General features: G+C 38.9%; 1 long non-coding RNA gene across 1 annotated transcript in view; it reads right to left on the minus strand.

The window, feature by feature from the left end:
• Window positions 1-11,932: 11,932 nt before the first annotated feature.
• Window positions 11,933-24,153, minus strand: part of LOC117282094 — a 127,804-nt gene continuing 115,583 nt past the window's right edge. Inside the window, exons 2-3 of the long non-coding RNA XR_004512699.1 lie at window positions 16,735-16,912; window positions 11,933-12,184 (exon numbers count right to left, since the gene is read on the minus strand). This is a non-coding gene — a long non-coding RNA (uncharacterized LOC117282094). The remainder of the gene's footprint in view (window positions 12,185-16,734; window positions 16,913-24,153) is intronic.

Below are 24,153 nucleotides of genomic sequence, written 5' to 3' on the forward strand. Positions count from 1 at the left end.
CCATCTTCTACCCTGAAGATGGAGGCGATACGTTCCTCCGAAACGTCGGTTAACACCACATATACACGGTGCAAAATCCCAGAAGACTGCTTTCTTCATAGTCACCGCCGTGAAAGCCTCAAATTTTACATGAATTCGTCTGTTGATACCTTGAGTTATGGACTGCAGTAGGTGTGTGATATTTGTCTCTGCGACAGAAGAAAACGACGCAGCTGGCCATAAGCTTCAAGACCAATTATATAAAATTCAGTTACGCTTATGTGAGGGCAACTCTGACTTAATATTCTCAAAACCTATTTTTCCCTTTGAGAATTAGGAAGAAACCATAGAGGAACGAACATTGCAGTAATGGGTTTCTTGTCGATAACATAAAGCCAGAGAGAAAATTGCTGGAAGCAGTTGTAATGTTGTCTGTTAAGAGGATAAGGTTTGAATGAATATTCAGCATGGATATATCTGTGCTAAGTGATACAAATGTTTACATTTCTACAATTTTTCAAAGAATCTCAGAGAATATTACAATTATATTTGGTAAGTAGAGGAGAATATATTATCTAGAACAGCTCTCCCAATTCATTCTCTTAAAGCTCTGAAACCTATAATTTCATAAACAATTTATCACATTTGGCTATCAGATTGGTCCGGAGATAAGGTGGGCCCAACAGAATAGGTTTTACCTGAAGACGGAGACAGAATCCAGTCTCCGAAACGTCGTGTTTTGAAAATTATGCAGGATTGTTTTTAGGTATAGACGAGACGATGGATAATGTCCAAGAACATAATGCTTATAGCAATGTACCTTCATCACAAACTTTTAGATCTTATTTCAGATATTTGTTAAGTATAAAAATAAAATTGAGGCATAAAATGAGCAAGAAATAAGCATACATTATATTTATATTAAATTACGCTCTCATTATTTAATGTCAATATTGAAAATATGCTAGAATCTGCTTAAAACTGACTTATTTCAAATTAGTAACACATTTCAGTTGTTGAAACGAGTTCTTTGCTAAACATCGTATATTGAGTTAACACTAACGGATAACATGTTGCTTTTACAAGAAATTACAGTCCACATTAGTGTAAGGTAGACATTACCAACAAGCCTTGTTACATCAACATACACATGCTCAGGTTGGAGCAGTTGAGGGTTATTCAGGAAATAATCAGGATCTTTCCTTTTATGCTTACGCTATATAATACAAATATATAGAGAGTGGTAACGAATTATCATTCCTTATTGATGAGTAGTCATTTAATAATATTGTACAAACTCTAAAAGCTGTCTAATCCCAAAGATTATAGATGCTTATGAACGAAAGTTATTCAGACTCTGAGCAGAGATAGGCAGCTGTTTAGTAGGCCATTCGTAGTACAAGAAAGAAATGCTGATAGCTGAGTCGCTATAAAAGGCTGGCGGCCAGGGTTATATTCCTGGAAGGAGAAAGATATTGTCACGTGTATGGTGACTACTAGACAGGATATGGAATGGATAATTAGATTTATTGACACCTTACACACACCACTCATAACTACAAGCTATTACAGCTCTACCGCCAAACTCCACAATTTACGATGTACAGTTCACTAATACAGATACTAATGTTCTCGGTCTATTACTATTTCCACTATCCGTTTCCTGGCAACGAATTTTAACACAGGAACTGTAACATTCTCACTGAATTACACGCTCCAAATATCACTGTACTACAGCACACGTAAAGTATTCTCTTCACATCCAGACTTTCCACTCCACCGAACTACACACAGTAATTCTGATGCCTCAGTTCAACTCCTCTGCTCTCAAGCTCATATCCTGGCAGGCTGGCTTCTCGAAACTAAACTGACTCAAACAATCCTTTTTTGTCCTTTCCTCGACACGGACCACGGAGGAAACACAGCCTCTCTATTGTTCAGTGAATTCATCTTCTCGGAAACGTTTTTACTCAGTTGTTCCGTAGCAACGGATGTACGCGTCACATCTCTTATCGTGACAATTCCTCTATTGTTGCGTGCGGGTATTACCTGGCAACGGGTGTTTCTCTAACTCCACAAATCTTAATGTTGTATTTTAGCGTCCTGTTGCACTGATTTTCGTCCATGATATATACACAGTGTCCGTCTTGCAGTGCATCCACTTTTACCTGTCACTTCACAACACCCGCAGCCAAAAAGGGAACACGCATCACGAGACACGATACACACGCCATATAAGAGGAACGACTCCCATAGTGGAGGAACCATGGGCGGGTTTTGAATTGGAACAGATAAGATGAATATCTTAACAAGATTTTAGTATACAAAAAATTTATTATAACTGAAGAATATTTTAAAATACTTTTTAAATAATTTTACATTGACATAATGGCATGCAATGCAATAGATTAGTGTAAATGGAGCACCTGATGATGGCACTATGGTGCCGAAACATGTAGTGAAGTGACAGTTAAAAGTGGATTCACTGCAAGACGGACATGGATGTCCACAGTTCTTACTTTGAACAAACTAGCCACAATAGGTTTCTGTTCTGCACAGTGTCCAGGCTGGCTCTGGGGCCTATTCAGCCTCATGTAAATTTGGTTCCGGGAGTAAAGCGGCCCAAACGTGAAACTGATCACTCATTTCAATCTAGAGAAGCGATTAAGTATGGCGGAATTATTCTTACACTTCCACACACATCTACATGGCGTGGTCCTTAGTAAATGAAGCAAAAGGAAATCTTTAGTTTGCCCCTACTACCTGTATACCGTGACTTTCACAGGCACAAAACGACGTAACTTTCTTCAGATAATAACATCGGTGAAAGAAACAGAGTAGAAAATTTTTACATGAACATAGCAATGAAAATTCTTCCCAATCTGTTGCCGCTCCACGGTGGGTCAGCCCCGTCTGTGGCCAGAGAGGAAAGAGATAAATTTGCTCTTTCAGCGGTGACACACACACCCGTTCATTTTTCGTGGGGCATCGCCCCCGGGCGCCTAGAGGCTCATAGCAGTTGGCTAACCTTTAGCTGAGTTCTTTTCCCCATACCCCTTCTACTGTCGCTTCTATATATGTTTGACCACTAAAAAGTGCTGTCAACAAAATACAGAGTCAAGTGCCATAGCTTTGTGAATACTGATTGAAATGGTTATGCACGTATTTTTCCATACTTCTCGTCTTCGTGGTACTGGAGGAACGGCGACTTTTTTCATTCATTTCTATCCCCAAGGTCATTTTAACGGAAATGCAGAATGTCTTCTTGAAGCAAGAAGTAAATTTTTTGAATAGGCCTGTTGGTTAGATAAGACTTGCAAAGGTAGCTTCATTTTATGAATAGCTGGTGGAGGAGACGAGAAGGCCGGAACGTGTTTCTATTGATATGGTCAGTATACGGATAGAAAAAAACAGATAGAAGAAAAGAAAACAGCTGAAACCCATTCACAGAAAACTGAGCTTGAGATCTTCCCGCTTTCTGGCCTTTCAAAGAAGGGTCAGGCTTTCCGGCATTCTCTTGAGAATGACAATGACTGGAGACTTGAGAGGACGTTTGTAGGCTGGAATATATTTTTGACCAGTTTCTACTACTCTCTCCAGCGCCCGGTCCCTTTTCCCGCAGTCCCCTTTAACCCCCGAAAGTCCTGGTCTGTCACGTGACATTGAAATCAATATCGCAACCCCACAGGCCACAGACCCACCCCATTCCTCTTTGCCCCCAAAACTCCCCTCTGTCACTATGTAGAGCTCGTAATGATACTTTTCCACCGCCACCAAATACAAACACTGCTTAGTGCATATCATTTGCAAATCAATAGTAGAGTACAGTGGGTGAGGTTGCCGTGGATGAGGTCTGTGGGGGTTGAGGACGATAAGAATCTACCCTCTAACCTGAACACTCACAAGGATTTCTCCCTGATTGGCCTTTAACATGGAACAGCAATCCAGATCATGTCGGATCGCGCTTTCTTTTAAATTAAAGTGAAAGTTTCGGTAAATTTTCCTGCAAAGGCTGAGTGCGCTCAACATCACCGCAAATTGGATAAATTCACAGTGCTCTGTATGTCATATAACTAAAAGTTATCTCAAATAATTTATAGTAAATGTAAACTTCACACAAATACAAAACAAATATCTGTAAGCAGGCACGTTAAAATATGTATGGTAATATATTTTTTAATTATCATGTTGCATTATTATATATATGTAAACATATATTTCCTAATTAAATGCAACTCATTATATAGTCATTCTTCTCTTTCACCACATGTTTCGGCTGTATACGGCCATCATCAGGTGTCTTCTATCTTGCTAAAATTGTTGCACTCTTATGATAAAATTACGTATCGCGTTTGAACGCGATATTTCCTAATGAAAGTAAATTAACCTTGAATTAAAATCTGAACGTTCTTCATTTTGGTCGCCGTACATTCGTTTAAAAGATATTTGTTTGAGAGTATATCTCGTTTCGGCTTTATTCGCACTACATTCCCTTTGCAATTTGGGTATTACGCGTGTTGTTTGTGCAGTTCGTAAGGATGTCGATGTAGCATTATTATCATTGTTGTTAAATATGCATTGTTGGTTTTTAGGTTTTCCCGCGATGCTAGTCTACTTATGTTGTTAAGTGGTTTGTTTGTGTAAATAGGAAATATCGCTTTCACACGTGATACGAAATTTTGGCATAGAGTGCAAAGTCTTAGCCGTGCCGTAAGTCAGGCGGTTAGCTGCCGACTTCCCAATGAGGGGGCCGCATTGGGAAGTGGCGCTGGAGCAGGTTTTCTCCGAGTACTTCGACTTCCCCTGCCAATTCTCATTCCATCTACTGCTTCACACACACACATCATCATTTACCATCCGAGGCCTAGTACAATTGTCCAAAGAGTGGCCGATGTATCAAGTGGACTCAGTCTCACCCCACCCCAAGAAACTGAAAAAGAAAAAAGAACTAAGATAGGCAATACTTGATGATGGCCGTACACGTCAGAAACATGTAGTGAGGAAGAGGAGTGACTTGATAATAAGTTGCATTTAAGGCGAAAATATATATTTGCAAAAAGTGTGTAATAATATTCTATCTAAATTCTTTACTTGTTTTCTCTATTTTTTCCTTAAGTTGTATATATTCTTTTCACCCTATTTTCTTGCTTTATTTCTAGCTTAGTTTTAGAACTTTTCTCTCTAACTTTGTTTCCTCTTAATTACTTTTCTCTTTTCTTTATTGTTTTCTTTGTTTCACTTTCGCTCCTTTACTTTGAATAAAGTTTGTCTAATTTTATTCTATGCCTTGTTACCAATTTAGTTTTCGAAATACACCCTGTAATTTTAAAAGGTGAAGTGAAGTTGGTAAAATTTGTAAACAACGGACCTGGAAGATACATGGTCCTGGCAAATGTTGCAGTAAGTTAACAGTTATCCTTGACTTCAGTACTAATATTAAATTAATGATACACGTATTATTTGCCTCTTGAAATATTACTATTTATTCAGATATTGTTCATGGTCTTGATGTTTTTTCTGTTACAAGTGTAAGACAGAAAATGTTCATATTCAACTATATGCTAGAGAGAGCTGGTCTCGACCCAGGGATCTGTCAGTCGTTACAGCTCAATCCAGCGGGCCCCGCTGAGCAGAAGTGTTTTCTCTCTTATATCTGACGACAGAGAGAGATCTCGTTTCTGAGACGTTGCATTTGATACACTCAAGACAGAAGAGTGTGTCCAACATAATAAGGACGTTTGATGTTACACACCTTCCTTAGACACATTTAATTTCTGCTTCTTTGGCCAAGGAAGAGGCTCCCAGAACCAACTGAATTGAAAGTTGGATGGAGCTTTGGGCCGGTCTACGTGTTATTGCTAAGAGAAGGCTACCAGGGATGAAACTTCGGCCGACATGACTATACCGGTATCTTTTTAGCCTACTTTCCAAAAGGAGGCTTCTGCGATATTCTTCCTGTGTGTCTGTGTAGCTCCTTATTAATGTTATGAATGAACCGGTTTTATGGAACCTGATGTATATTATAGCAATTGAGCCTATCTGAATAACAAACTTCACAAATGCCTCCTATCAGTCTGTGTGTCTGTATGTGTAGTTTGTTGGCAACGGCCCAGTAAAACGTTACCGCGGTAACGAATACACAAGCAAGAATAGAAGAATTGTTGGTCGCGTCGTTTTCTATGCAGTCCGTCTCCTGTTGAAGGAGAGTCTGTTGGCTCATCTGTGTCTTTCCTTATCGTTGCTAGACAATGGCTCGGTAAAAGTGTACTCGCGGAAACGAGGAATTGTTCTAGACGTCTTTTTTTACACGCTACTAGTCTTGTCAAACGAATGTAGGAAATTAGTTCTTCCCAGAACTTCTTGCTATATTTTAGATAAAAATTCGAGACTGCTGATAGAACGTCTTCACTTAACAGAAGAGTTGTGACTATGACTTTTTATTTCTCACAAAAAGTATGAGTTTTTAGAATGGAAATAATTTTTCGGCATATATGAATGTATATAACGCGTGATGGTGACTATGCAGGTACCAACTGTTGCGCGAAATTACTGCTTGGACCAATTTATGAACTGGAACTTCGCTAAATGTTGCTAGCATTTTCTGTCTCGTAAAATATGAAGTTCAGTACTGAACTTGAGTAAAAATAATTCGTAAGGGCCAGACTATAGGTAGAAGAGGTAGAAGCTACTGACTGTGTGAATTTCGATCCGAATAGAGACATGCTACATAGCTTGAATCTGGTGAAAAGTATCTTCGGAAATTTTGTTCTAAGCGACGCGTAAAAGAAGCGGAAATTTTAGGACATGCTACAAGTAACGTTAAAATGTAATTCATTTCTAATTGAAAGTTAAATTTCAAGCCCAAAGCTAGTTTATTATCATTAATTACGTATTTTCATGTGAAAAATCCAAATGGAAAAACAAGTTGGACTTGAAAGGATTCTGACGATGGTGTATGCTGTACTTCTTCTGGCTTATTTTGGACTTCATCCATCGTCTGGTATGTAAAAGACAAAAGACCACGACGTTTCGGAGACTGGATCTATCTCCGTCTTCAGGTGGGTAGGGAAGGATAAAACCTACTCAGTTGGGTCCTTCCCTATCCACCTGAAGACGGAGACAGATCCAGTCTCCGAAACGTCGTGATCTTTTGTCTTTTACATACCAGACGATGGATGAATTCCAAAATAAGCCAAAAGAAGGAAAGAACAAGTGTTCACGGCTTAAAACTTATTGTCATACTTAGAGATCTTATGTTTCAGGGTTATGAAATGTGAACTCTTGCTTCCATTTGAAATAGGAGTCAACTGTCAACTCAACTATAACGCCATCATTCTCATCCTCTTTTGCAGAGCTCGACTCAACTGCCAACCAACAAATGAACTCATCAACAGGTCTGCGGCCCTCGCTATATAGGCTCGAGATGCACCCAAGAGAAAACACCTCCTCCAACAGTCCCACTATTGTTGTCATGGGCGGTTGCTTAGCGATAGCCCTGATATATTTTCAGTGGGAGTGTGCTTACCGAGCATATTGCATAGCAGCAGCTGTACTCGTTGTTTGCTTCGAGGTCTTTGCCTGACAACGGGTCTATACGCCACAATATCAATCACTCAAACTTCTTTTGTTGTTGTATTAACATGTATAAAATACAATGTATCTGTCTGATGTAGCGGTAACGGTCTTGACTCGTATTCGAAAGATGTTCGGTTCGAATCTCAGACGAAATTCGGCTATCATGACTGAGGTATTTCGTGGTTGGTCTCAGTTCCTCCAGGCAAATTCCGGCATGTTACCTACAGTAGGCCACGATTGCTTCCTTCCTAATCCTTTCTAAATTATCATTCCTTTACTATGCATAACTCAAAAGTAAATAAATAAATAAAACTGAGAATAAAGTTTTGAACAACCTCTCACCCTATTGCTTTAAGATTATGAAGAGTTCTGTCTTCTAGGTTATAACACCACGTAGTCCGTAGAAAATTAACCCAGCTTTTAAGGAGCACAACAGCTCCATTTTCAGAGTAGGAATGTAAGCCAAACAAGGAACCAGAACAAAGCAGGTGGAAAGATATGCAATGCTCTGCTTGCTACCTGCTTCATACTTGTTTCGGCTTAGTCTTCAGCCCTGAAGATGGAGGAGGCATCTTTCTCCTGAACGTCGATTGACTTTCAGTGGACTTCACAGCGATACATCCCAGAAGATCACACATAGATCACATCATAACCAAAACTTCAGATCTTATTCTTTTCGGGTTAATTTTAACATGAACCACAAATTCACTCCCAAAAGTGACAAAAAGTAAAAAGATCTAAATAAGATAATATGACGTATATACTCGTCTAACTCCTCTTACTCCTCCTGCGTTCCACCGAAATAATATGACGTTATATAACGCATTGTCGCAGTCGAAGTGTAAATTAAGTAAAAGAGAATTCTAAAGAAGCATACTGTCTCCTGAGCTTATCCACATGTTTGGTTTCTATCCATATCCCCCCCACCCCCACCCACCGAACCGCTATTAAATGTATGAGAAATTTTGCAGTGAGTTGCGTAGTGTTCTGTTGTTACGTGTTCAAGAAAGAAAACAACATTTTTGTATATAAATGCGAAGACGGGAAATTCGGAAGTTTCGTTTAGTTGTCGGGAACGAGATATTTACGACACATGCAAAAGGAAGACGTAACTCCGCACTGTAAATCCCTGGGCATTTGATTTGATCATTCTTGTTTTCAGCGGAACATTTACATATGCAAACAAGAGGGTAAAATAACGGGTGGAGGGATAGAAAGCATTCCCATCCCCTCGATGCGGGTGGGTACATGCTGCAAATGATGCACGGTCTGTCTACGTTGTCCTTGCACTGCTGGGACCAGCCTCACTCCTGCTGTAAAGTTTGCGATTATTTAACAACGCCAATTTATTTGTCATCCCATATAAAGTTGCCCTACCTACCGGGAATTCAATATGCATGAACCTGAATGTATATGTATAGCTACTATATTGTCCGTATAACCCAGAGTTGTTTCTATGATGAATATGAGACGGGACGGGACGGCGGGGGAAGGCCGAACATTAATACTGTGTTATAGGAGCAAAGTGAGACACTGAATGTGACTCATAACAAATATGAAACTGCTTTGTGTATGGATATGTAAGAACGGTTTGCCAGATTATGATAGGTAAGTGTACGTTTACTTGAAATTTATTCCATAGAAAAAGATAAGTTTGTCATAAATACGTCATTCAAGTACTAACGCATAATTCAATTTTTTCTCCATTGGCGCTACAGCCCTCATTTGCGCCTAGGCCTACCTCCATGGAACTCTCCGTTTCACTTCGGTTTTACTAGATCTTATACATATGGTAGGACTCCTTGGGCGAGTGATCAGCTCGTCGCAAGGCCTCTACCTGTACACAAACACAGAAAAAAAGGCACACAAACATCCATGCCCTGAGTGGGATTCGAACCCACGATCCCGGCTTCCGAGCGAGCAAAGACCGTGCACGCCTTAGACCGCTCGGCTACCGTGACCGGCACTAAGGCACAATTACTTATACATAATTAACATAATGTAGTCGGTCACGGTAGCCGAGGGGCCTAAGGCTTGCACTGTCTACACTCGTTCAAAAGCCAGGATCGTGGGTTCGAATACCACTCAGGACATGGATGTTTAGTGTGTGTGTGCGTGTGCGTTTTTCGGTGTTTCTGTACAGGTAAAGGCCTTGCGATGAGCTGATCACCATCCCAAGGAGTCCTACCAAATATCTAAGATCTAGTAAACCGAAGTGAAACGGAGAGTTTCATGGAGGTAGACTAAGGCCCAACTGGGGCTGTAGCGCCAAAGGGAGGAAAAAATGTATGTACATAATTCCCAAATGGTTTTTTCGGATTGTTGCGACTTTTATCCGAATTTTTGTACTAACGAAATACTAGTAAATAAAATTGAGGGTCTTGTTGCACATTTACAATAGTTACACTATTCCTTAAAGTTACAGTAATGAATTAGTTTCGATGTTGTTGTCTCAACCAAAGAAAAATGACGTACTATTCTATACAAACAAAGGAAGTGATAATTTTCCCGTTTATCACTTCCTTGTGTAGGCAACTATCTTATTCCGATTTCACATACTCTGTCCATTTTTTTTCAAAATCGTCCTCGACGTCGGCGTCCGTTCGGTTTATACCTTAAAAGTAAGGCAAAAATTTCCTGTGTTTAATTAGTTAAGCACTACTCCATGATGACGTATAGGGGAGTGAAATTATAGCTCCACCAGTTTCGATATCAGTACAAGGTGGAGGTGAGTGATCGGCTTCAACCCCCGGCCGATTTACACCTGGGGAAATAGCCCCCGATACAAATTGGATGGGAGGCTGGCTGGGCCCTTAGCTATTTTGGACGCTACGGAGAAGAGAAAAATCTTGCCCCTGACCGAAATCGAACCTCGGTGGGCCAGCCAGTATCCAATCGCTTCACCTATTGAGTTATCTCGGCTCTTGGTTTATTCTTTAGAATAATAAAATACAAAAACCTGATAAATTGATGTTTCTTTCCTTGCTCAGCCTTGTCATGTGGAATCATGGGCATAATCAGTATTATAATGAAGTGTTATTTCAACCGGAATAAAACGCCATGTAGTTCAGTGAAATTGCACCACGTTTCTGACAAACATATTGTCTCCATATTCAAGGTGAAGAGCGAGACCAATACGATACTAGAACGCTGTCTGCTTGGTGCTCCTAAACGTCAGTTAAATTTCGCCGGACTGCACAGAATTATAATTTCAGAAGATAGAACCCTTCATAGTCACTGCTGTGAGAACCTCAAACCCACCTTCACTTAAGTGGATTCTGCAGAATTGGTTTGTGACGTTGTGGACTGGATTCGTCTAGCTCAAGTTTGGGACGAAAGCGGATTTTTGTGAAATCTTATTGAATATCCAGTTTTCATAGAAGCAGGAATTATCTTAACTAAGAGACCCCGAAGTACAATGAAGAACATAAGTGCAATGCTAATAATTTGCAATTCATCTTTCAAGGACATCATCCCAGTCGAAGCTAAATAATTCATGCATTTAAGGAGGATTCATTAAATGTAGTATGAAATCCGTAAACAATATCGACGCCTCCAGCAGCCGGTGTGTATCGTGCTCTGCATATTATGGTATAGTGTTTCCCTATTCAATTCACCTTGACGTCTATCTATCTATCTATCTATCTATCTATCTATCTATCTATCTATCTATCTATCTATCTATCTATCTATCTATCTATCTATCTATCTATCTATCTATCTATAGCTGTGTAGCCTTTTTGGTTGGGTCTTGGTCGCTTTTTCAGTCTCTTGACCTTCACTTGGACATACTCTCCCAAAAAGTGATGAAACGGAAATGTAGAAATAGCGGACTCCATCGAGAATGTTATTTTTCAAATGGATGTTTCTACTTTGCATATACCATAGGCCTTGAGATTAAATAGTTTGCAGGTAGATGTATTTTGTATATTTAAAGACTTTGCGAAGCATATCTCAGAAAGTAGTGTCCCTCTATTTTGATACATGCATGCAATAGTAAATAATATTTCAATTAATGAGATATGTTACCTTTCGTGGCCACTTTTAGTACGCAGCAATTTGTTGAGAATTTTTTTATCGGTTTTTTTCGTGTAAAGATGTACTTCTGTAAATGTACAGTAACGTCACCCGACGCATTTTCTTAAAAATACCGTATTCAATTTAAATTCACGTCGGATCTTTAGCTGGAAAGGCGAAACAGACCAACGGAGAGACAGGAATATTCTCCACACTATGCATTTCTTTTATTCCCTTTCTACAAAAATTACAGACTTTAGGTTAAGAGACGGCATAGTATGAACATCTTATTTTGTATAATTACTATGACCTGAAATCATACTAATTGATTACTGAATCGAAAAACGAATACATACAGTTGATTCTTTCCATATACTTACCCATCTAAATGTAGTTCAGTGGAAATGATGATGGAAGGTAAAAAATGTTAAAATTCTATAGGGGTATAGACGTATAGATCCACATTTTCTTGGCCTAGACATTAGTTGGAGTTGACTGGCCAGCTTCAAGGCTCTGCCGCTTTACCCCCGGGGAAAGAGTAACAGGTGTCCTTTGGATAGGAGGCTGCAAATGTTGCTATATTTATCATAATCAGGGCCCGGATTTTGATGACCTGAAAATATTCAAAAAATGACCTATAAAATGACCGAAAAAATCCAGAAAAATGACCTAAAGGAGAAAAGAAAGAACACTTCGCTTCCATGTTATTTACATTTCAGATAACATATGAAGAAAAATTCCCTAAAATGGCCAAAAATGACAAGAAATACCCTCAAAAGTCCAAAAATTTACCAAAAAATTACCTTAAATCTAAAAATGTCAAAAAATTACCTATAAAGTTTACATTTCTGTAACCAGCAGCTCATATCCGAGATTTACATATTTAAGAGCATCGCATAGGATACAAGGAAAAAAAAATGACATGTCGTCAAAATCCAGGCCCTGGTCATAATGAAATACTGGTGTTAGCCAATATCTATGAGAGTCTGTTACTGGAAGTTTTGTCCTCAACAACGGAAGAGCAGCAACGGATACTTATAAGACTCGGATGGCCTGCATAGTTAGGCCGTCCGTGAGCCAGTCTGTCGTTTTTTCTGCTTCATTGAATCTTTAACAACGGAGTCTGCGATTCCACCTGAAAGGAAACGTTCCACCCTTCGTAATGAACCGAAACGACGTAGCTTCTCTTTTCTTAGAGCTACATTTAACCCTTACTCCGTCTTTTTCATCAGAGTCCAAAGAAAGCAGACCAGTGCGACTGAAGACCTTTCTCTTCTCCCATTTTCTTCAAAGACTTCTGAAAGTGTGTGAGTGAGTATGTCATCTAGCTACCCTACGCACTTTAAACTGTAGAGTCTACTGTCCATTCTCTTGCGCACTACACTTTTTGCTTTCCTGAGGGTAAGGATCAATATATGGTTCTTAAAAATGATGTGGGAGAATGACAGAACGTTACGAAATATCGACTAGTAAAGTAAAGAGTAAAGTTGTCCCTGTGCTTTACTAATTAAGCACTATGTCACGAAGGCGAACTGGAGAGTGTATGGAGCGATCTAAGTTTTCTTGACCTCGGTACTAGTTATAGGTGAGTGGTCAGTTTCACGCCCCGGCCGCTTTACCCCCAGGGAAAAAGACCCCGATAACCATTGGGTAGGAGGCTTAGTGGGCCCCAGAGATAATCTGGACGACGTGGAGAAGAGAAAATTCTTTAAACCAACGGGTTTCGAACTCCTACACTTCGATCGTCCAGCCCGTAGCCGATCGCCATACCGACTGAGCTATTCCGTATTTTGTTTAAATTTAGTAGGATGTATTAACTGTGAGTTTTCTTTTCCAGGAGTATAATATTTAGTCCTTTATAAACAATTTTTAATACCTAACTTATTTATGACGGGTAATTACGAGGTGGGCATTTTAGTTATCTTAATTCTAAACCTTTTGGCTTTTAATGAAGGTAACTCTTTCTCATCTCGGCTAATACCGCCTCTCTTGCCTCTAATTCTCTATTGTTATTTCACTCTGTGGTTCAGATGAAATCATAAGACCACAATAAACGTGCCACAGCACTATCTGTTTTTCACTTATGCATAATTGCTCACAACAGTCTTCCTAATAATTTATGCTGGCCGAAACACTGTCCGATTTTAAGCCCTGTTCGCAAGGAATAGGTGGACGGGTGAGATGTTTGCATAAATGCTTTAGTCATCAATGAAAAATAACATACTGTATATAGCGTGTAGTAATTTATAACTCTTGACAAATACAGAGGAGCGCATTAATGTCGTTTGCTACGCAATGCTGCAAATTGATTTCGAAGCCCAAACACAGCTTATTAATAATTATTTATAGCACATAGAGCTGTTTTAGATTGTATCGCTCTTCAGTATCCAGCACCCCCCATCCTCTTCACATTTTGAAGGTTCGGAGAATGACTTTTGGCCTAGATGTCACATCTCTTAATAGAACTTTCGTAGGTTTCCTCAGCCTCTGTAGATAGATTTTGGGATAATTAGTACTTTAAAGCGTCCTATGACTGATATTTTACATGTCTGTTTCAATTTATCATCCACAGGCGTTCTCCAGCCAACCTGTGTACTCGTATATGAGACATAGATGAGAAATCGTCATGAACGAACTAATAACCAACTCATAATTACTGTCGGAAACTGGATCTGTTTCCGTCCTCAAGTGAGGTGGAAGACACCTGCCAGTTTGGATCTTTAGAAAGAGTTAACCTCAATCACTTGTGCAGTGAACGAGGTTAGCTCTTTCTAAGTGACCCAACTGAATAGGTGTCTTCCTTCCTCGCCTGAGGATAGGAACAGATCCAGTTTCCGAAACGTCGTGCTTTCTAGTCTCTAGAATACTGGACGACGGAAAATGTAAAAAAAAACAATAATTCTGAATGTTATACACCATAGTCAGAACTCTTTAGAATCAAATAAATAGTTTTTTATATAACAACAATTATTGTTATATGGAGCCCTACAGACTGTAACCGCTTATGCTTTCGAAGTCAGATCTCTCTTCGAGGCAACACTGCTGGTCAAAGAGTACAACTCATTTCGAGTTCAGCTCGACTTCTGTAAACAGAAGACTGGGTCATTCACTCACCAGCTGATTGAAGTCTGCACTGTACTGAAAAAAACTCTGTAATGCAATGCACTGAACGGAAGTCTGAAACAGTTCACTCTCTCTGCCGTCTCATCTGTTTTAGGCAGCACCCGTAAGGACGAGTTTAAAGTTCTCAGGAGGGATCTCCTTTCTTGTTCGTCAGCTGAAAACCAATGCCAGGTCCAGCTAAAAATACATAATTACACTTTTCTCAAAGAAATAAATATTTTTGGATATCTGATACTGTTTATTGTACTACGAAGTTCGTCAACATTGCAACAAATTGTTCATTCTTTCTTACACTTTCGCTTTCGACACAACATGTTTCGTCCCTAAATGGCCATCTTCAGGTTCCTTACTATGCTAAAACTGCTGCACTGCACTGTTACACTGTAATGTCAGTATAAGTTTCAGTATCAGATATAGTAACGCAACAGGATGCTTAAATACGGGATATTGATATACATATATAAAACTGAATAATATAATTTTCAGACAATAAATACTTAAATACTTCAGACGACTACGGAGCGTATTATTATCAAGACGTCGAGATAAGTAGGACTCTTTCTATATCTGGCACTTCGATCTCCCATTAAGGGTCACAGAAACTTTAACATAACGGGAAAATGAATGGCACACAATGACATACTCGAATTACATATCTGTGTTTTGTCTAGCCAGTCAGTAAGTGTAGAGTGTAATTATAATCATTAGTGTTTGGTGCTAAATATTTATCATTAAAGGTCTTCACACAATTCCTTCATAATATTACAATTTCCTTATTTGACTCCGGCGAAGAGATTGGGATTTGTTGGCAAGAATGAGACAAATGAACACTAGGGCAAATTTACGTTTACGTCAGAATTTTAATGAATTTAGGATGTTCTCAGTTATGATGTTAAATTTCTTTTCTATTAAGTATGTGGAATATCTCCAGTCACAAAACACCATTCTCAAGTGAAAGAAAAAATGGAAGAACGCATATTGCCAAATTTGTCTACCTAAAAGTTTGGCCCTATGAGTAATTTCTAATTGATGAGTGTTTTGCTACAAGTTCTTCCCCAGTATATTTCATATCTACCACTTTTATAACAGATCTGGGAAACGCATTTCTTTTGGCAGACTCACTAATTAAAAAAACAAGTTAAATATCTTTCTAAGTGTACGCTAAGAAACTCTCCAGACAAGTCAACTTTACGAGATAACAACCTACCCAAAAGTTATGAAGAAACATAGAAAATAATTTGAGTATTGAGCTGGAAAGAAAATATCTGCGTGTCCATAGATGATACAACAAGGAATATTTCTAATGCTGTTATTCGGTTCTTGAAAAACGATGATGTGCTATCAGAAAAATAATTTCTTCCGACGTGCCAAGAAATGTCTGTAATGGATCACACAATAACAGCAATGTTTCCAGTGACAGTAAGCAGAGTCGGTGCAAACGGTGTGAACTTTCACAGCGCGCTCTCCTTGGCTATAAATGCTCAACGTACATGAGAGAAGTAGCAAAAGGTCTTCCGGTCAGTTACGGTAAACTGGTACATGTTACGTATATGGGGCATGACTTTCACAGGTTCTGGGAAAAGGAGCATATGCTTCATTTAAATGTAGACAAGTTAGTGACTAATCGAAAGGAAGTGTTTTCGAAGTCGTTTGCTTGAATATAGTTGCAGATTTGCTATTCCTCCTAACTTCAGTAATTGTACGTTTCAGAACTTGGGTGAATACCATTGTGTGTTATGTAAAGAACCTTCTATTTTTTTTATCCGTGATAAATTTAATTTAGGTGACGAAGCTTCCTCTGTTGCAATACTGACAAAAAATTAATCAATAAATAAACTGCGTGCAGTGTCAGAAATATCAAATTCATCATCCGACTGAATTCATCACCGAAGGAAATATTCCCCCGTACTAATTACCCGGATAATATTGGAAGTGGTAGAAATAACGTCTCTCTGTGGGGTATTGGGTTTAACTCAAATTGTATGTACGAGTATAAAATTTTCCAAACAAAAACGGAATTCTTTGAAATATTGCACGAACCTGTATATGTGTGTGTGTAAACTGTCCAAAACACAGAGATGTTTCCACGGTTAGGAGAAAATGAAGTAACATGTGATACGATTTTGTTTGATGTACTAGTCAGGCCGTGTAGTCTAACGACTTGTATTGTGTGGAACAGCCATGATTCAATCTGCCCATTCTATGCCGAGTCTGGTTGCTGCAACAAAAAAAGATAAAGGAGTTAGAGCACATGGTACAGTGCTGAACTGGTATAATTTTGAAAGCATTCTGTGGTACAGGAACAAATTCAATTTGCAGAATACATGGATGTGTTTTTCACTGAGAACAAAAAATTTCTTGAACTAAATAGAAAACGAAATGGAGAAAATTGAGTGATAGTTTCATATCTGAGATTTGAAGGCACACATATAGGGAGGTAGAAAAATAAGGCATTACGTCTGTTCGAGATGAGAGAATATCGACGATAGAATTCTAGTTCAGAAGATAATGTGATGCTGTTACCAAGGAAGATATAGACTGAAAGAAATGTGAACCTGTAAATTAATAGATATCTTTAAGCATATTGAAGAGCTGGTTATATATATATATCTTCGGCTTTCTGTCATAAGGGCTGGACAACTTGGATCTCATATTTAGACTACTGTCAGGCCGCGCTATAGCTCAAGCGGTTAGTCGCTGGCTTCCCACCGCGGCGGCCCGGGTTCGATCCCGGGTCTAGTCAAGTGGGATTTGTGGTGGACAAACTGGCGCTGGTGCAGATTTTCTCTGAGTATTTCGGTTTCCCCTGCCAATCTTCATTTCACCAATTGCTCCACAATCACCCTCACCTATAATCTGGGGCTCGTACAATAGGCCAGAAGTGGCCGCAATACAAGGGGCTTAGTCCCACCACACTGGCAATAAAAAATAGACTACTGACTCCTAAATATGAACAAGAGGAGTCGCACTGCATTATACTGCCTCTCCAGTATATAATTATTATAAAGTATATGCAAGGTCTCAGTACTAGCACCTACAATCCATCAATTTTAAACATGATAGTACATCCATCTATCAGCAATATCATCTGATAATAACCGGAAAGACACGCATCTTAGAAAAACAGCATGAGCGTAAGCGAGATAAGGAAGGAAAACACGATACAGCATTAGCTACAGTAGTTAGGCAGTGACACGTGAGTGAATGTAAAATCATAATTCAATTAAATTCTTATTTATTTACGTGCTAACTCGAGAGCCCAAGAGCCTATCAGAAAGTGAACACGCGGGAAAGAAAGAAACAAACACACACAAAGTATGAAACGAGGCAATTTATAATACCTGAATAATAATGGTAATAAAATAGTAATAATTACAAAAGTCATAATGTGGGAGGTGATAGTAATAATAATAATAATTATAGTAATTCAATTCAATTCGTGTTTATTTAAGTGCAAGCTTAACAGCAAGAGGCCAATAACAAAGTTGGCACGAGTACATAGAAATACAGATATAACTAAAAGACAAAATACAAATAAGACAGTCTATATAATGGCAATAAATTAATAATAATTACAAGAATAATTAAGTTAGCATTAACAGGTGAGAAAATAAAATAAGTACATTCAAATGGTTATTCCATTATGTGGTGAGAAAGGACAATACACATACATACATACATAGACGTTAATAATAATAATAACCCAGTTAATTCTTATTTATTCGTGTGGCAGCTCAACATCCTAATTCAATTCAATTCAATTCAATTCATGTTTATTTACGTACAACTTAACAGAACAGAGGCCAATTAAAAGGTTAGCATGTGTACAAAGAATTACATAAAAATAATTAAAAAACAAATACAAAATTGAAAGTCTACATAATGACAATAGATTAATAATAATGTCAAGAAAAGTTAAACCTAACGTTAACAGGAGAGAACAATAAAATAAGACCACAAAAACACAAATAATATTAATAGTATCATTAACAAATATTATAAATAATTTTAGGTTCAGTATCATTGACAGAAACTGTTCCGATTGCAAATATGTCGAGATCTTTACCCACCGCGTTGGCAGCATAGGCGCACCGAGCAGAAGGACAGTGTTTATTAGAGGGACAAACACCAAACAATGAGAAGTCCCTAAGATTGCTGGGAGGAACACGAAGGCTAACATTTTCCAAAATAGAAGAGCAGGATTTAAGACCACGAAAGACCTGAACAAGAAAAAGTGCATCAAGGTGATGTCTCCGTTTATGTAAAGATTGCAGACTTAATTTCTCTAAGGCATCAGTATAATTATATGAAATATGAGGGAAAAACGATAAAAACAGACGGACTCAAATTTCTGCTGCACGGTGTAAATACTCTTACTTACATTATGGGCTCACAACAGTAAAGACAACAACCACAGGGCTAGTTTAGAATACAGCATAATGAGAGAACAATTATTTCTAACTTGCACAACAAGCAGAATCATAAAAAAATAACAAAGAAATAATACTATTAAACAATAAGATAAAAAGAAAAGTTGTTTCTGTGTTTTACTAATTAAGCACTGCGACATGAAGACGTATGGGGGACTTGGATGTACAGAGTCACGTTTTCTCTACCTCAACACTGGTTGCAGGTAAGTTCTCAACTTCACGCCCCGCCCGGTACCCATTGGATAGGAGGCTGGGTGGGCCCCATAGCCAGTCTATATCACGTGAAGAAGAGAAAATTTTAACTCTACCGGGACTCGAACTCCGATCTCGGTCGTCCAGCTCGTAGTCATTCGCTATGCCAAGTGCGCTATCCCGGCCATAAACAGTAAGGAATACCTTAAAATAATAATAATATTGTATGTACAATAAATATTAATTGATTAATAGCCATATTCAAACTCACCTACTGGGTTAGATAGTTGTGAGTACTATTAAGCACTGAAAAGAAAGCAGGACGATGTTTATTTGTTCAGCATACTAGTCTACCCTGAAAATGGAGGCAGTACCTCCCTCCGATGTGTGATTGAACTTCAATAACAGTACGCAGTCTAACCACCAAATATAGTGGGACTCTTCCCGGTCACACCTTGAGAATGTCAGATCTCACACATTTCGTTAATTAGCTCGTTAATAATTCTGTCACGTTTCAAATAATGCCATACACGATATGTCCTACGCAATAGTGGTTCTGACGACATAAGAAAGAATTAAAGAAGAAATTTATTTTTATATGCTTAGATTACAAACCAGAGTTTTACAAGAATATGTTTGGAACAATGAAAACTGTGACGTCACATAAAATCTTACGACTTGGTATACGTCTATCTCCCTTGCCCTTACTGGATCTCACTTAGAGCTCAGTCGGCACTCAAAATGAATTACGTTCTTACTAACTGGAAGAAAGGTGTAATAATATCTTAAATTCCCTAGCATTATCTCTGTCATATTAAATTCGTTTTGACTGTCGAGACACACAGAACGTAATAATATAATCCTATTACAAAGTCTCATCTTATTAACGCAGTTCTCTGTATAGCTAATTTTATCGTTGTCTTACGACTTCCTAAATAAAATTATTATTTACAAATGGGAAATAACACGCAATTCATAAATGCATTCTCATGAAATAACTTTACTTGTTCTTCTTTCATTTTCTTTCAAAGATTTAATACTGTATTTCCCACGAAAATTTTCCAGCAGTCACCTCGAAACATCTTACTTTATCTACAAATATTTTAGGCTGTATAGTGAGACCGGTATTAAATGAACGTTAATAGTTACACCATATAAGAGCCGAGATTACGTAATCGATATAGCGACTGACTACGGGCTGGACGACCAAGGGGTCGGAGTTCGAGTCCCGCTAAGTTAAGAATTTTTTCTTCTCCGCTTCGTCAAGACCGACACTGGGGCCCACCCAGCTTCCTATCCAGTGGGTACCGGGGGCTCTTTCCCAGGGGTAAAGCGACAGGTGCATGAAGCTGACCACTCACCTCCAACTAGTGCCAAGGGCAAGAAAATATGGATCTATACAACCACATCCCCATGCTCTTTCATGGCGTAGTGCTTAATCAGTTAATCACAGGGACAACTTTACCCTTTACTTTCCAATAGGTACACCATATAGTGATCAGTTTTGTGCACACATTCCACTAATAAGCCTATAAATTCTGATTAGGTTCAAGGTTTCAAATATAATCCTAAAGGTTAGGAACTTCGCCCAGTTTGTAATCAATGAGATATGGTTAGCATGCCTGTAGTGTTCATACATATGTTTACGGTCTATCGGTGGAACCTCGCTTAACGAGCATAATTCGTTCCAGAATCTTACTCGTAATGCGAAACACTCGTTAAGCGAAAAATTTCTCCAATATAAATTAATGTAAAATACGATAATGCGTTCCATGCCGAAAAAATACTAAAAAAATTTATGTATAAAGTTTATTCAAAGAAAATTATATATATATTATTAAGGAGCGTGAATCATCATCATCTTTTCTTCTATGAGGAATGAACCAACCTGGAATGCGAATTCGATTTGCAGCAAACAAAAAAAAAATCCATATGAGGAGCAACCTTTCAACATTGTCAAGAATACGTAACCGTAGCGTAGATATTCTTGTCTTGTCCTGAAGCATCTATCTCCTTAATCTTGTCCTTGTTCTTGAGGATAGTGCAAATCGTTGATGTAGACCGACTGTATGTGCGTGCTAGATCAGCCACGCTCACACCTCGTTCTCGCTTTTCAATTATTTTACGTTTCATTTCTATGGTTATTTTTATTCTCTTGTGGCTGTCTTTTTGCGGCTTTTCCTTCGGGGACATTTTTGCAAGGGTTATTAAACTTTGCACAAAAAAAAGTCACAAATAATATGTCTGAACACAAGTTTGGAAAAATGTGTCATCACCAGCGACACTAAGATGCTAGCTGAACGAGTGCTAAACACAGACTGATGTAGCAAGCGCACAATCCGGGACTTCCCCTCTCGTCACTCGTTATGCGAAACGTCGATCGTTAAGCGAGTCTTTTTTTTTTTTTTTACAATTTGTTTTGCTCGTTATGCGAATTACTCGTTATGAGAGGTGCTCGTTAAGCGAGGTTCCACTGCTGAACTATATATATATAGGCAGGTCACGGTAGCCGAGCGGTCTAAGGCATGCACTGTCTTCGCTCGCTTGGAAACCGCGATCGTGGGTTCGAATCCCACTCAGGGCATGGATGTTTAGTTTGTGTTGCATTTTTCTGTGTTTGTGTACAGGTGGAGGCCTTGCGACGAGCTGATCACCTGCCCAAGGAATCCTACCGAATGGAGGTAGGCCTAGGCCCACTGGGGCTGTAGTGCCAAGGAAAAAAAATATACGAGTATATATAGCTCCAATTAATAACTACGAGTAGTTATCGCTGCAAAGCTTGATGTAATTTACCTGTGAGTTTCAGGTTGTTTAATATTCACAAAATACTACCACAAGAATATCTCGTATTCTTTGTATACAATTCCCAGAACTTTATTTTACGACCCGATAAAACCGAATTGCCGGTCACGGTAGTCACGGGATCTAAGGCATGACCCGTCTTCGCTCGCTCGGGCGCTGGGAACATTGGTTCAATCCCACTCAGGGCGTGTGTGTGTAGAAGTTTATTCTGTATTTGTGTTGTCCTGTGTGTAGGTAGTGGCATTGCGATGGGCTGATCACTCGTCAAAAGAGTCCTACTGACTGTGAAAAATGAGTACGGATCTGAATAAGAGACCTGGGCCCGGAATGGGCTGGAAGAGTCAACGAAAAATAACGGAATTACTTGTCTCAGACGGCAATAATTCTGTCGTGAATCCATGGTAGCACCATGAAATCGGTAATGATCGCTTCCTTTCACATCTTTTCTAATTCGTCATCCATTAATTCGACACTATAAAGTCAGAAATTCTGCGAACTACATAAAATATACCATGGAATAAACTAACCTGCTTGAAGTGCCTCTCTCAAGCAAGAAGATCGCATGGTCTTCATAGCAACAGATCGACCTCTCTATGGCTCTACAGCCCTTTGGACCTTGGTTGCTTTTTCAGTATCTTAATCCTTTACAAAGTCTGTAGCACTCCTTGGACGGGGATCAGTCCGTCACAAGGCCGCTACCACAAACAGAACAACACACACACACATAGTAAACGGACACAGACACCCATACCTCGAGTGGGATTCGAACCCACGATCCCAGGTTTCGAGTGGGTGGAGACGGTTCATGCCTCAGACAGGGCGGCTACTGTGACCACCTCATATTAACACATAGAGGGGAGGAAATAAAAGCGCGCAAGCGCGGGGTAGTTTTAGCATCATGATATTCCTACAAATTTTCATGAAAATTCTCGCTTCCTGCAAAACTTGTTACATGAGGATTTGATGATATATGTAAAGTGAGAAAAGTAGCCTAATTCAAAGAGAATAGATGTGAAGAATGTGATCCGCTTTGCACGGACTGTTCATGCGATGTGACCGCTGGAACAATGTTCCCTGCTAAAGAGCTTAAAGTATAATGCAGAAGGAGGCTTCATCGCATTTACAGGAACACAGCACATACAGTGTGCTTACTGTAGGTGTTCGTCCGCAATGTCGTAATGACAACATAAGTTGCAGATTTGAAGCTCTCAGTATTGCTGCTAAGGGTGATTCATTCAAGCATCCAAATTCGTTGAAATTAACGACTGATTTCTGAATTGTAAATTCATGAACACGAAACTAAATACATTTTCAACCTTATGTGTAATTTTAAATTTTTCGAAATATCAGGTTATGTTTGAATGAAAGCGCGACTAAAGTATATTTTTGACATTGTAAAATTGTCATTTATATTCCTTAAAAGCCTGACAATAATAACTGCAATTTGAACTTTCAAATTAATTCGGATTTATACAGACTAATAAGAAGCATGTAAGAATTACAACGTAACATAGATAAGTGTAGAACAAACCTGTCGTAGGCAGTAAGAAAATGAGAAATGCATACAAATTTTACTTTATAAACCCAAAGGAAAGGGAAACTATTTTTATTCATAGACGTATTTGAGATACAGTTGGACCGATTATGTGAGAAATGAAGAAGTGTTAATTAGAGTCAGTGAGCAGAGGAATATCCTACACGAAAGAAGAAAACTGAAGGCTAATTGGATTGGTCATGTTTTACGCAGAAACTGCCTTCTAAAAGAAGCTATCGAAGGAAAGATAGAGGGGCGGATAGAAGTGACAAGAAGACGAGGAAGAAGACGTAAGAAGATGCTGGATGACCTTGGGGACAGAAGAGGATACTGTCATTTGAAGGAGAAAGCTCTAGATCGCATTAAGTGGAGGAATTGTTTTAGAAGAGACTGTGGACCTGTCGTCTTGACAGATTACCGATGATGATGAATTTGAGATGATAATATTAGAATGAACATTGGACCGAGTACAGCGTCAGGACGTTGACTGGAAACGTAAGG

Source organism: Cryptotermes secundus, unplaced genomic scaffold (genome assembly GCF_002891405.2).
Source record: "Cryptotermes secundus unplaced genomic scaffold, Csec_1.0 scaffold16, whole genome shotgun sequence".
Taxonomy (NCBI): domain Eukaryota; kingdom Metazoa; phylum Arthropoda; class Insecta; order Blattodea; family Kalotermitidae; genus Cryptotermes; species Cryptotermes secundus.